An 11,630-nucleotide genomic window follows, 5' to 3' on the forward strand; every position below is an offset into this window, starting at 1 on the left:
TGGGATTTTCCTCAATTCTTTCGAACATTACAAAAACCGAAATTGATATTATCAAGAGATACAGAAATACGGTCTTTATCAGTAAAAATGAACAATGGACCAAAAAGAGCCAAACAGGTTCAATTTTCAGTCTACAGACTCGAGATTTTGCATAAGGGTACTGAGGTTCGGGAAAATATTTTTTAACCAGGTTTTAGCTAGAAACTTGGCTGTCAAGGGGTCAAAATACAACGATTTGAATTTGAAAACTTTATCAATCTCCTCCTGCGTGTAAACGCTTGAAATTTTAGTTGTAGATTACTAGTACATGGATTAAACTTTTCCTAAAATAATAAATATTAAGGGGTCGAAATTGGGTCAAAATTTTAAAAATTTAACCTCTACGGTCTCTACCAAATTACTCAGCCAATTTTTGGTTTGAGCATGTGAAATTTTAAATAAAGTGTATTCAGCATAGGGCAAGTTTTTTAATCGGTTTTTCGACGAAAATCTGGCTGTCAAGATGTAAAAGTTCAAAAAATTTGACCTTTGCAGTCTCTAGCAAACTATTCATCCAATTTTGGGTCTAAACATTTTAAATTTTACATAAATGGTATTAAGACATGCAGCAAGCTTTTTAATCAGTTTTTGAGCGAAAATTTGGCTGCCAAAAGGTCAAAGTTGAAAGAGTTTACCTTTTCAGACTCTACCAAACTTCTCCCCCAATCTTGGGTCTAAACACTTGAAATTTTAGATGTAGGTTACCTGAACATGAGTCAGACATTTAATACATACATACATACATACATATATATATATATATATATATATATATATATATATATATATATATTGAATAATACAACAATTTTATATATATATAAGATTTATATATATATATATATATATATATATATATATATATATATATATAATGGATTTTTCTCTTACTTAAGAAGGATTTAATTACATTATGAAATTTTTCCAGTGATTCCATATGATCTAATTTTCCTTAGAAGACCATCGTGCCATACCCTGTCAAAAGCCTTAGATATATCAAGGGCTACCGCTCTACCCTCCCCTGTTTTGTCCAGTGAACGGTATATACGTTCAGAGACTAAAGTTAAGATATCTGCTGTTGAACGGGCTTGCCTGAATCTATATTGTTTGTCAGTCAGGAGTTTAGCAGCTGTTAGGTGCTGGACTAGGACTTGATTAACTAAGGACTCAAATATTTTGGCAAAAAGCGGGAGGAGGCTAATGGAGCGATAATTTAGTGGGTCAGTTCTTTCGCCAGAATTCGTGAAGACTGGTACCACAGAGGCGGTTTTCCAGCAGTCGGGAAAACAAGATTCGTTAAGGCATTTATTGTAAAGTTTGGAGAGAACTGGAGCAACCTCGGCAGAGCATTTTTTTTAATAGCACAGCCGGGATGAGATCTAGTCCACATGCTTTTGAGGTGTCTAGGTTTTTATAATACCATGTACCTGAGAAGGGGTGATTTTCAAATCGTCTAGTGTGGCGTCTGTCCGCAAAGGAAAGTCAGGGAGGGAGTTGTGTGCCAGGTCCAGTGTGGAGTTTGAGGCAAACCGACTGGCAAGCAGATTAGCCTTGCCAGTTGCCGCGCAAGCAACCTCATGATTGTTTACTAGTGGGAGAATCGTTGACTGCACATTATTGTTGTAGATTTTCCAAAAATCACGGGTTCCTAATTTCTGCGCTTCGATGCGCTTTCTGGTGGTTTCAGAGTAATTTGTCTTAGCTGTCGCTATCACTCTCTTACAATTATTTCTAGCTTCTATATACTTCTGTTTGTTTGAGATGGACTTATGTCGGTTGAATCTGCGGAACGCATGCTGCCTTTGACAAATGGCAGCTGCACAAGCAGAAGCAAACCATTGGGGAGAGTGGGGCTTGCTATAGAATTTCCGGGCGGGAACATGTGCTTCAATTGCAGTTTGGAACCATTCAGTAGTCTCATTTGCACACTGTTCCGCTGGAAGAGAAAAGATATTTTGCCATGGGGCATCTCTGATAAGATCCCTGGTGGCTTCCTAGTCAGCCTTTTTGTAATACCTTGTTGTTTTGAGTAGTGGGTCTTCAGTTTTAGGGCGAGAATTTACGGTGATTTCTACCATTATCACAGCATGATCAGCATTCCCGAGTGGGCTGTTGGCATTTGTTATACAATCATCGGGAACCGTTGTCAGAAAGAGCTCTAGAAGTGAGGCATGTTGATCTTGCTGGTCTGGGAAACGTGTCGGAAATGTAACCGTCTGAGATAAGGAATGGGATATAGAGAAGCTATGTGTTGTGCTACAAGCTACGTCTGTGTAATTAGAGAATCCAAGATAGTTACTGTGGTGGACACTGAAGTCACCAAATACAGTACATACTTGTGCGCTAGTATCGAGGGAGAGTGCTATATTTATGCTGCCAGAGACTTTGTTTATTAGGGTACAGTCCTGGGTTGAGGGGAGCGGTAGAGAAAATACAAGTAGCTAATGTTATGTTGCATATTTAGTCTGAAGCACATAAAGGCCTGGTCGTCTGATTCTAGTTTTATTTCTCTAGTCAGGGGGAGGGGTTACGAATATAGACTCCAAGTCCATGCATATGTCTGTCCGAGTCCTTACGGCAGAGTGGGAGATAACCAGGCATATTAAAGTGGTTAGAGTGAATGGAGGAGTGAAGGTTAGTTTCACTTAATGCCAAGATATCCGGGGTGTTTACAAGGAGAAATGATTCAACATCATCTAAGTTAGTTCTAAGCCCGCGGATATTCGTAAATGCAAGCCTGAAGGGAGGAGGCAGGTTGGTTTTCTTTGAGTTTGGTCCTAGTTTAAACGTAACTTTTGCTTGTGTTGTCATTTCATTTTACTTTATTTAAAAGTTTCAGTTAGGGTGAGTGAGTGAGGGGGTGACCTCAGGAAAGTCCACCGGGGATGAGTGCAGGATCCCTTTCCATGCGCGACATGGCACTACAAACATCCCGATATTATACAACTGTTGATGGAGCAGCCGCTCTAAGCGCTACCAAAGAGTTAGGGCACCTGTAATATCAGTCGGAAACAGCAGCCAGGAACTGTCAATCCGGTAACCTCAATCCGTTAGGCAAAGCCAGCCCAGTCCAACTACACCGAGATATATGGTACTGAAGCACCCCACTGTGTCCAGTTTAGGGGGATGAAATGTGGCGGGAGTGAGGAAAAGCGGCGTTCATTGTCCTAGTCAGGAAACAAGGTCAACCACTGGGTAATTCAGACGAGTCCCTGTGATAGTACCTCTACGCCTGGCTAATAGGCAAAGAAGGAGTATGAAAGCCGGGCGATAGACAGAGCCTATCTCCTCCTTAAGCAGTTTAGGTTTGCCAACCAGTGATTTGTTTGAGTCACCAGCTCTAGGAAGGTTGTCGTCCAGGACTGAAGAGGCCTCCCTCCCCTAGGTTTAGCTTCAGAATTTTCCTTCTGGATGGATGACCTGGGAAGATCTACGGGTCCATCAGCACCGAGAGGGTTCGCCCCGCGCCTGGGTCCTAATCCAGATATCTCGTATGGGTAGTTAATAGTAATTAGTTATTTAGGTTAATATCTACTGAAAAATGACACTCCTCCAAGTGGTTAAAAAAGGACATTACTATGCTTTCCATTTTCATTTTTAATGGGAGAGGATAGTTAAAAAAATTCATGCAGTGGAAGCAACTAAATTTGCAACAGCATTGGTTTGAGAGAGACGAGTTAATGTATGGTTAGATATAGTTTTGTAAGTTTAGTAATGTATGGTTAGATATAGTTTAGTAAGTTTAGGAATGATAGAGACGAGTTAATGTATGGTTAAATATAGTTTTGTGAGTTTAGTAATGTATGGTTAGATATAGTTTAGTAAGTTTAGGAATGTATGGTTAGATATAGTTTTGTAAGTTTAGGAATGTATGGTTAGATATAGTTTTGTAAGTTTAGGATTAGGATAAAGTGTTAAAGTATGATTTACTTGCTATTAGAAATTATGATTTGGTGCCCAAACTAAGTATTTAATTCGACTGAAGGATAAGATATATGCTCAGTATAGATTATACGGAATCTCTACTAGAAATAGCTGCAAGTGCCTAAAATTAAATTTATTCATTCAATCGGCGATCAGTTAAGCTTAATTAAATGTTATGGACTGAAACGAGAAAAACATTTCAACCAAATTTTGGTTTTGCACATCCTGACACGCAGGTTTGAACAAACATTTTAGTTGCTTCGTAGATAATAATGGATAAATACTTTTAAATAAAATTCGCGTTGATCCACCAAAGCTTATATTAAAAAGGAATTATTGTCGATCTTATAAAAGTCAGTTTGAAATATAATCATAGTTCATTCGCCACGGGCCAGTTTTAATAGAATTATGCTTCATTCTCAAAGGGTCAGTTTGTAAATAGAATTATCGTTGATCTGTCACTTAAAAGTTTTAAATAAAATTATCGATTCTCTCGCGAGCGTAAATTTTAAATAGAATTTTTTTTTTGTTGTGTCACTTTGGAGGACATGAATCAAATTTATGAAGTAGATGAAACAAGCCAATGTCTCATTTAGAAAATCTCCGCTAAAACAAACTTTGATCCCAGCAAATGCTACTTCAAAATTTATGCACCCCTTGAAAAGCATTCACAACAAACACCATCTAGCTACAACCACTATCAACAATTTTCCCACTCTCTATCTGTGTCTAAATTTGAACACAAATTCTATGAACAAAGCTTCTTTCCTAGAACTGTCCATCAGTGGAACTTTGTACCGCGACCTACTTCCCAGTTGATTACAACATGGACGTTTTCAAGTTCTTGCTAAGCCGCTCCTCTTAAATAATCAAGTTCTACCCAATGGCCATTATTACCGATCATTGCGCTGTTGTCTTAATAACCACCGTACACTCATTAACACTTATCCTCGAGTGATTTCAGGCCTTGATAACTGGTGACTCCCTCTGTCAAAAAAAAAAGCGTTCACTGTAAAAAAAAAAACGTGATCACTTTTTATTGCTATGTTACCCCAAAACAAGACACAGTGCCACTAAGTCGTAAAGGCAACAAATTTGCAGAAATACTATGAAGGGAGTTGAGTAGCGAGATGTCTGTTCACATTACACTTGAAATTCTGCATGTTAGTACAGTCAGAGAAACAGGGACTGGGGAGGTAATTCCAAAGTCTAGCAATTCGAGGAAAGAAACTATTTGACGCCTTCTAGTGATCTATACAGTATAGGGTGTGGTTTTTGCTGCTTGTTAGGTTTATCGGTGGTATTTACCAACTGAAAGGTATTGCACAAAGATAGTGACAATCAGAAAGCACTAGGACCCCCTAGAAGGTCCTAGTGCTTTCAATTTGTAAGAGCACTTTGCATTAAAATACTTGTAAAACAGGAACATTTCGGCGATGTGACAAAAATTGGAATTTGGTTGATAGAGCGAGACCTCTAATAGAAATACTTGATTATTATTTCCAACGTGCGCGCTTATCGATAGAAATTCTACTTCAAAGTAAAACGCAACAGAGGAACCGACGGACAGAGGCTATCGTATAGCAGTTTAGACGTATCCTCAACGATTAACTCTAAAAGCGTATCACTTTTTTGTTGTTTCTATTTGTAAAGGGCCGTAATTGCAGTTAGAAGCGTTCCGCTATTCTTAAACGTTGGCGGAAAAGCTGTGGTAATCTTCTTACATCATGTGGGAAAAAAAGGTGTGTTGAAAACAAGAAATGTCAAGACGGGTTATGCAAGGGTAGGAACGCCATAATTTGCGAAACTAATCTTTTCGTTTTGTGTAATTCTATTCTTTATTCGATCGGAGCTCGACGCTCAGACAAGGCGTGCTTGGGAGCGAACACGAGAGGAAGTGTGCGAGGTGAAAATTTACGCAAAAAAGGGGGAGGGGAAGGGAGAGGATGATGTTAATGAAACGATGGTTTTAAAAAAAGGTGGAGCGAAAAAAGATAGGAAAAAAAAATGAGACAGAAGCAGACAACAAAACAAGTAATAAAATGAGGAGGGGAAAATGAAAGCGAAATACGAATAAACAATCAGAAAAAAAATAAAGCTTGAAAAATAAAATAAAACATTTTTAACATCAGAGGTAAAACATGTAGAATTATATAATAAAAATAGATTTAATATCAACGATAAAATTTTTTTTTAATAAAAGCATGTCTGACTGCAAATAGGTTTTTGTTTCTAATTTATTTGTGTGTGTATGTGTGTGTGTATGTGTGTGTGTATGTGTGTGTGTGTGCGTACGTTGTTGGCTATATCATACTAGCTAGCATATCTGTTCTAAGGTGGGCCCTGACTAATGCTGCATACATGAAAATCTCCCAAATGTAAATGCGAAAATATTTCCTTTAACATGAAAACTTGTAAAACACTGTTTTAAAAGAGATTATGTCGTAGGATTAGACGAGCAGGAAATTCCTATCAAATTTTGTCATGAATGACATGACCCGCACCTTGATTTAGTAGAAATAAAAGTTTTGTTGTTTTTTCAAAAGTAAGTGTTATATAGAATTATCATTACTCTGTCAAGGATATTTCTAAAAATGGAATCATCGTCTCTATATCAGTCATAATTTTATTAATAGAATTATTATTGTTTGTTATGATTTGGTTTTAGAATTATCATTTGACTGTCAATCGTAAGTTTTTGAATAGAATCATCGTTGCTGTGTCATACTTTAGTTTTTAATAGATTTGCCGTTGCTCTGTCAGTCATAAGTTTTTAAGTAGAAATATTGTTGTTCTGTAAGTCATAAGTTTTTAAATAGAAATATTATTGCTCTGTCAGTCATAAGTTTTTAAATAGAAATATTGTTGCTCTGTAAGTCATAAGGTTTTAAATAGAAATATTATTGCTTTTTGAGTCATAAGTTATTAAGTATAAATATACTTGTTCTGTAAGTCATCAGTAGGGTTATGACAAGAGAATATTCTTATCATTGTTTTGACTCGCGAGTATATATCCGGTAAAGTTAGACACAGTTGATCAATCGAGAACCATATTACTCTATCTAAAAACATAAGATAATAACTGTTGTATATTCGAGAGTCAAAAATAATGAAAAGAATATTCTTTTGTCATAGCCCTAATCATAAAAATACTGTTGCTATGTGAATCATTAATTTTTAGATAGAAATAATATTGCTCTGTCAATTACCAAGTAGAAATGTCGTTGATCCTTCAAAGATACGTTATTAAATAGGAATATTGTTGCTGTTTCAGTCATAAATGTTTAAATATACCATTGCTCTCACACTCATAAGTTATTTTAAGTGGAAATATTGTTGCTCTCTTAGTCATCAGTTTTTAAATAGAAATATTGTTGCTCTGAAAGTCATAAGGTTTTAAATAGAAATATTGTTTCTCTATCAGTCATAAGTTTTTAAATAGAAATATTGTTGCTCTCTTAGTCATAAGTTTTTAAGTAGAAATATTGTTGCTCTGAAAGTCATATGGTTTTAAATAGAAATATTGTTGCTCTCTTAGTAAAAAGTTTTTAAATAGTAATAGTGTTGCTCTGAAAGCCATAAGGTTTTAAATAGAAATATTGTTGCTCTCTTCGTCATAAGTTTTTAAATAGAAATATTGTTTCTCTATCAGTCATAAGTTTTTAAATAGAAATACTGTTGCTCTATCAGTCATAAGTTTTTAAATAGAAATATTGTTGCTCTGAAAGTCATAAGTTTTTAAATAGAAATATTGTTGCTCAGAAAGTCATTAGGTTTTAAATAGAAATATTGTTGCTCTCTTAGTTATAAGTTTTTAAATAGAAATACTGTTGCTCTCTTAGTCATAAGTTTTTAAGTAAAAATATTGTTGCTCTCTTAGTAATAAGTTTTTAAATAGAAATACTGTTGCTCTGAAAGTCATAAGGTTTTAAATAGAAATATGTTGCTCTGAAATTCATAAGTTTTTAAATAGAAATATTGTTGCTCTGAAAGTCATGTTTTTAAATAGTAATGTTGTTGCTCTGAAAGTCATAAGCATTTAAATAGAAATATTGTTGCTCTGAAAGTCATAAGTTTTTAAATAGAAATATTGTTGCTCTGAAATTCATAAGTTTTTAAATAGAAATATTGTTGCTCTCTTAGTCATAAGTTTTTAAGTAAAAATATTGTTGCTCTCTTAGTCATAAGTTTTTAAGTAAAAATATTGTTGCTCTCTTAGTCATAAGTTTTTAAGTAAAAATATTGTTGCTCTCTTAGTCATAAGTTTTTAAGTAAAAATATTGTTGCTCTCTTAGTCATAAGTTTTTAAGTAAAAATATTGTTGCTCTCTTAGTCATAAGTTTTTAAGTAAAAATATTGTTGTTCTGTCAGTCATAAGCTTTTAAATAGAATTCTTCCAATTAGAAGTTAGTACATTGCACTGTCTAAGTTCAAAAGACAAAAGCAAAGTTATGAAGTAGATGAAGTCTTCACTATAGATGGACTGGGGACTTTTTTCAATATGGCGTCAACTCCATGAAATCAATATGTCTGTGTGGAAGATAATTACTACTAAATATCAGATTTCTATGTTTAGCAAGTACACACATAACGTAGATAATAATGGTAATAATAATTGTAAAAATAATAAAACAACTTTAATAAACAGGTAAGACTGCTTTTCAAGAATTAATAAAAATACTGGATAAAGTTAAAATACATAAACCTGCAACCTCTGTAAAATTGCAGAATAAGTGTTAATCTTTCTAAGTTATCATTTCGTAGGGGTCATAATGAACAAAGGAAAATATTCTTTTATTCAGATCTAAAAGAAAACACGCTTGTATATTGAGAACAAAAAATAAGTTTAAAAAAAAAAAAACTTAGAGAACATGAATTTCAAAAATACTTTCTGAGAATTTGGGCCCCTTTTCATAGCTCTTTGTAGATTAAACCATATTAGTTAGGACCTGAGTAAAACTCAATTCGAACTGATGACAACCACTGAAGTTGAAACAAGGAAAAGCTGTTGAATTGTCTTTTCTTCCCCATGAGATGGCAGGGCGGGTGCAAGGGGGTTAATCTTTTATTTCGATGTAATTTGGCTGACATAAAACCATAGGTTTCGCTTTATTATTCCGTTGCTAACAATGTGACTGTTTGATCATAAAACAATGGAAATTAAGACATGGGTAAATGCTTGGCACACTGTTGATAGCGTTCTACTTCTCAGCCATTTGCCTTTGACAATCTGAAACCCATCGGAAAGTGTTTAGAAAAGAGAGGGAATAAAGGAGGGATCCCTCGACCAAAGCATTGGTCGTTCCATCTGCAAATTGAGTAATAATACAAACAAACAAAAATCCCATGATTTTCTAACATCTACATAGGGGACTTAGCTGCAAGCAACTTTTTTGAGGTACCGATTTTTTTCCTTTTCATTTGAAAGATTTACAAACAGAATACAAGCTGACAATAATAAACGCACAAAGAGTTGTTAAAGGGATGCGGAAGGGGAAGGGTGTAAGAAGTAAAAAAACATAAAGAAAAAATAAGAAAAAAATTAGGAACTATTCTGTTGTTAAGATGTAATGTCAAATGTATTTTTTTCATATTTTATTTTCTCAAGTTCTTTCTTCTGTTTTGGACAGTTGTTTTTTTTGTTTTTTTGCATTTCGCGTGTAATTTTCATATAATTTTTTTTATTTCAACTAAAATTTCAACAATAATAATTATAGTCCCTTTTGTTTCTCTGTTTTGCTCTGTGGCTGGCTTGCATCTAGCGGCATTGTCAGAGGCTGTGCACCCCGACACCAAGTCGGGTCTCAACTGCAAGGTATGATAAACGGATACTATGTCTTATGACGACACGCGTGTTGGAGAGTGAGTTCGACTCGGCTGGGTCTTCTCCCCAGACCAAAGAAAGAAAAACACACCACGTCAAAGCACAACACCTGCCCAAGTAACATTAACAATTGATACAAAGCAACATAAGTTTTATTTCCTATAATTTCTCCATGAATACCTTCCTTTCTTTGACTTTATGTTCCAGCGATCATAATAGTGTTTTAATTATAACTGTTGCAGTTTTCATTATTATTATTAATAATAATATTCGTCTGGGTTTTGGTTTTAGATATGAATAGACCATTCCAGGGGGTATGTTTTGGAAAGAGCTGGAAGCCTGAAGAAAGGAAACTGAAACCGATTCAATAAATAAAGGAAACCACAGAGTTAAAAAAAATAGGCAAAAATAGAATAAAAGATTATTTGGGTATTAAATATTCATTTGGAATTTGGGGAATAATTATTGAAACATTATGTTTCAATTTCTTTAAAGATTAATCTAAAAAAACAAAATGTAAGTTTGAATTCCAATTTTTTTCTGTTTTAAATATAATGTTATGTTTAGATTTTGATTATTTCATTTTCATGAGATTATTTTAACATTTTTACCCAAAAACTAAAAGAAAGTATTTTCTATTTTCTCGTCAGTTCTATATTTTTGCAATATAGCTTTTACAAAAGTTGTAGAAAAATTTTCATTTTTAAAAGTTTCAATTTTGTTTGGCTTTATTTTCATTTAAAAAAACGTTCAACTTTCTTACTCTATTGCTCTAAAAGACAAATATAAACTTAAGTTATCTATTTGCTTAAAGTTATATTTTTTCTTTATGACAAACGATTAGCAAACTTTAACGATATCAATTTTTGTTGAAATTAAAGAAGAAAATACTTTAAAGCAAGTTTTTCCACATTTTTTCCTCTTTTCAAAAATAGGCAATCTTAAAATGGCGTCACATTTTGCGCTACGTGGCAGTTTTAAAAAGTAAACTTTTTAGCGCGCCAACCGCACGAGGATGTGGAAATGGGCTCGCCCACTTGTGGTTGTTCTTTTTCGTTAAGATCAACAGAGTTATCCCGCTTGATTATGTCTCTCCCTCTCTTATCGTGTGTGTTGCTAGTCGGTATCCAATGCCCGAGATGAAGAGAAAAATCCCTCCCTCGCCCGAGGGGTCCTCCTCTCTCTTTCACCTCAGATGGATGCAGCCCACTATATTCTATAGGGTCCCACACAGCAAGAAGTTTACACAATAGGGGCCATTAACACCCCAAACATTAAGTAAGGTGTGTATATATGTACATATACACGTGTGTAATAAATGTACACATATAAAAAACAAACTGAATTTATTGGGGTAAAAAAAAGATTAAATTGAGAAAGAACAAAATTTGTTGTGTTCTAAATTTGGTTTCTTTCATATATATTTATTCATACATCTTATATTTTTGTATATATATGTGTGTGTGTTTTCATATATATATATATATATATATATATATATATATATATATATATATATATATATATATATAAACTATTACCTCATATTACCCGTTGTGTACGTTATAAATTTGCGAACATGATTAAATTAAATATATCAATTAAAGTGTGTTAGAATGTTTTTATCTAGATTAACTGCATCTCATGCTCTGGAAAGATATATTTAATATACATAGTTATATAAGCTGATAATTTCATGCGAGAATGAAACATGGATAGGTATGCGTAGGTTAGTTGTCATAAACATATTTTCATATTAATAATTAGCTCAATTAACGTATTGCGCACCGATGGAGTAAATACTGAAAATCAATATATATATATATATATATATATATATATA

The sequence above is a fragment of the Euprymna scolopes genome, chromosome 22 (assembly GCF_053919585.1).
Source record: "Euprymna scolopes isolate OS-2025 chromosome 22, ASM5391958v1, whole genome shotgun sequence".
Taxonomy (NCBI): domain Eukaryota; kingdom Metazoa; phylum Mollusca; class Cephalopoda; order Sepiida; family Sepiolidae; genus Euprymna; species Euprymna scolopes.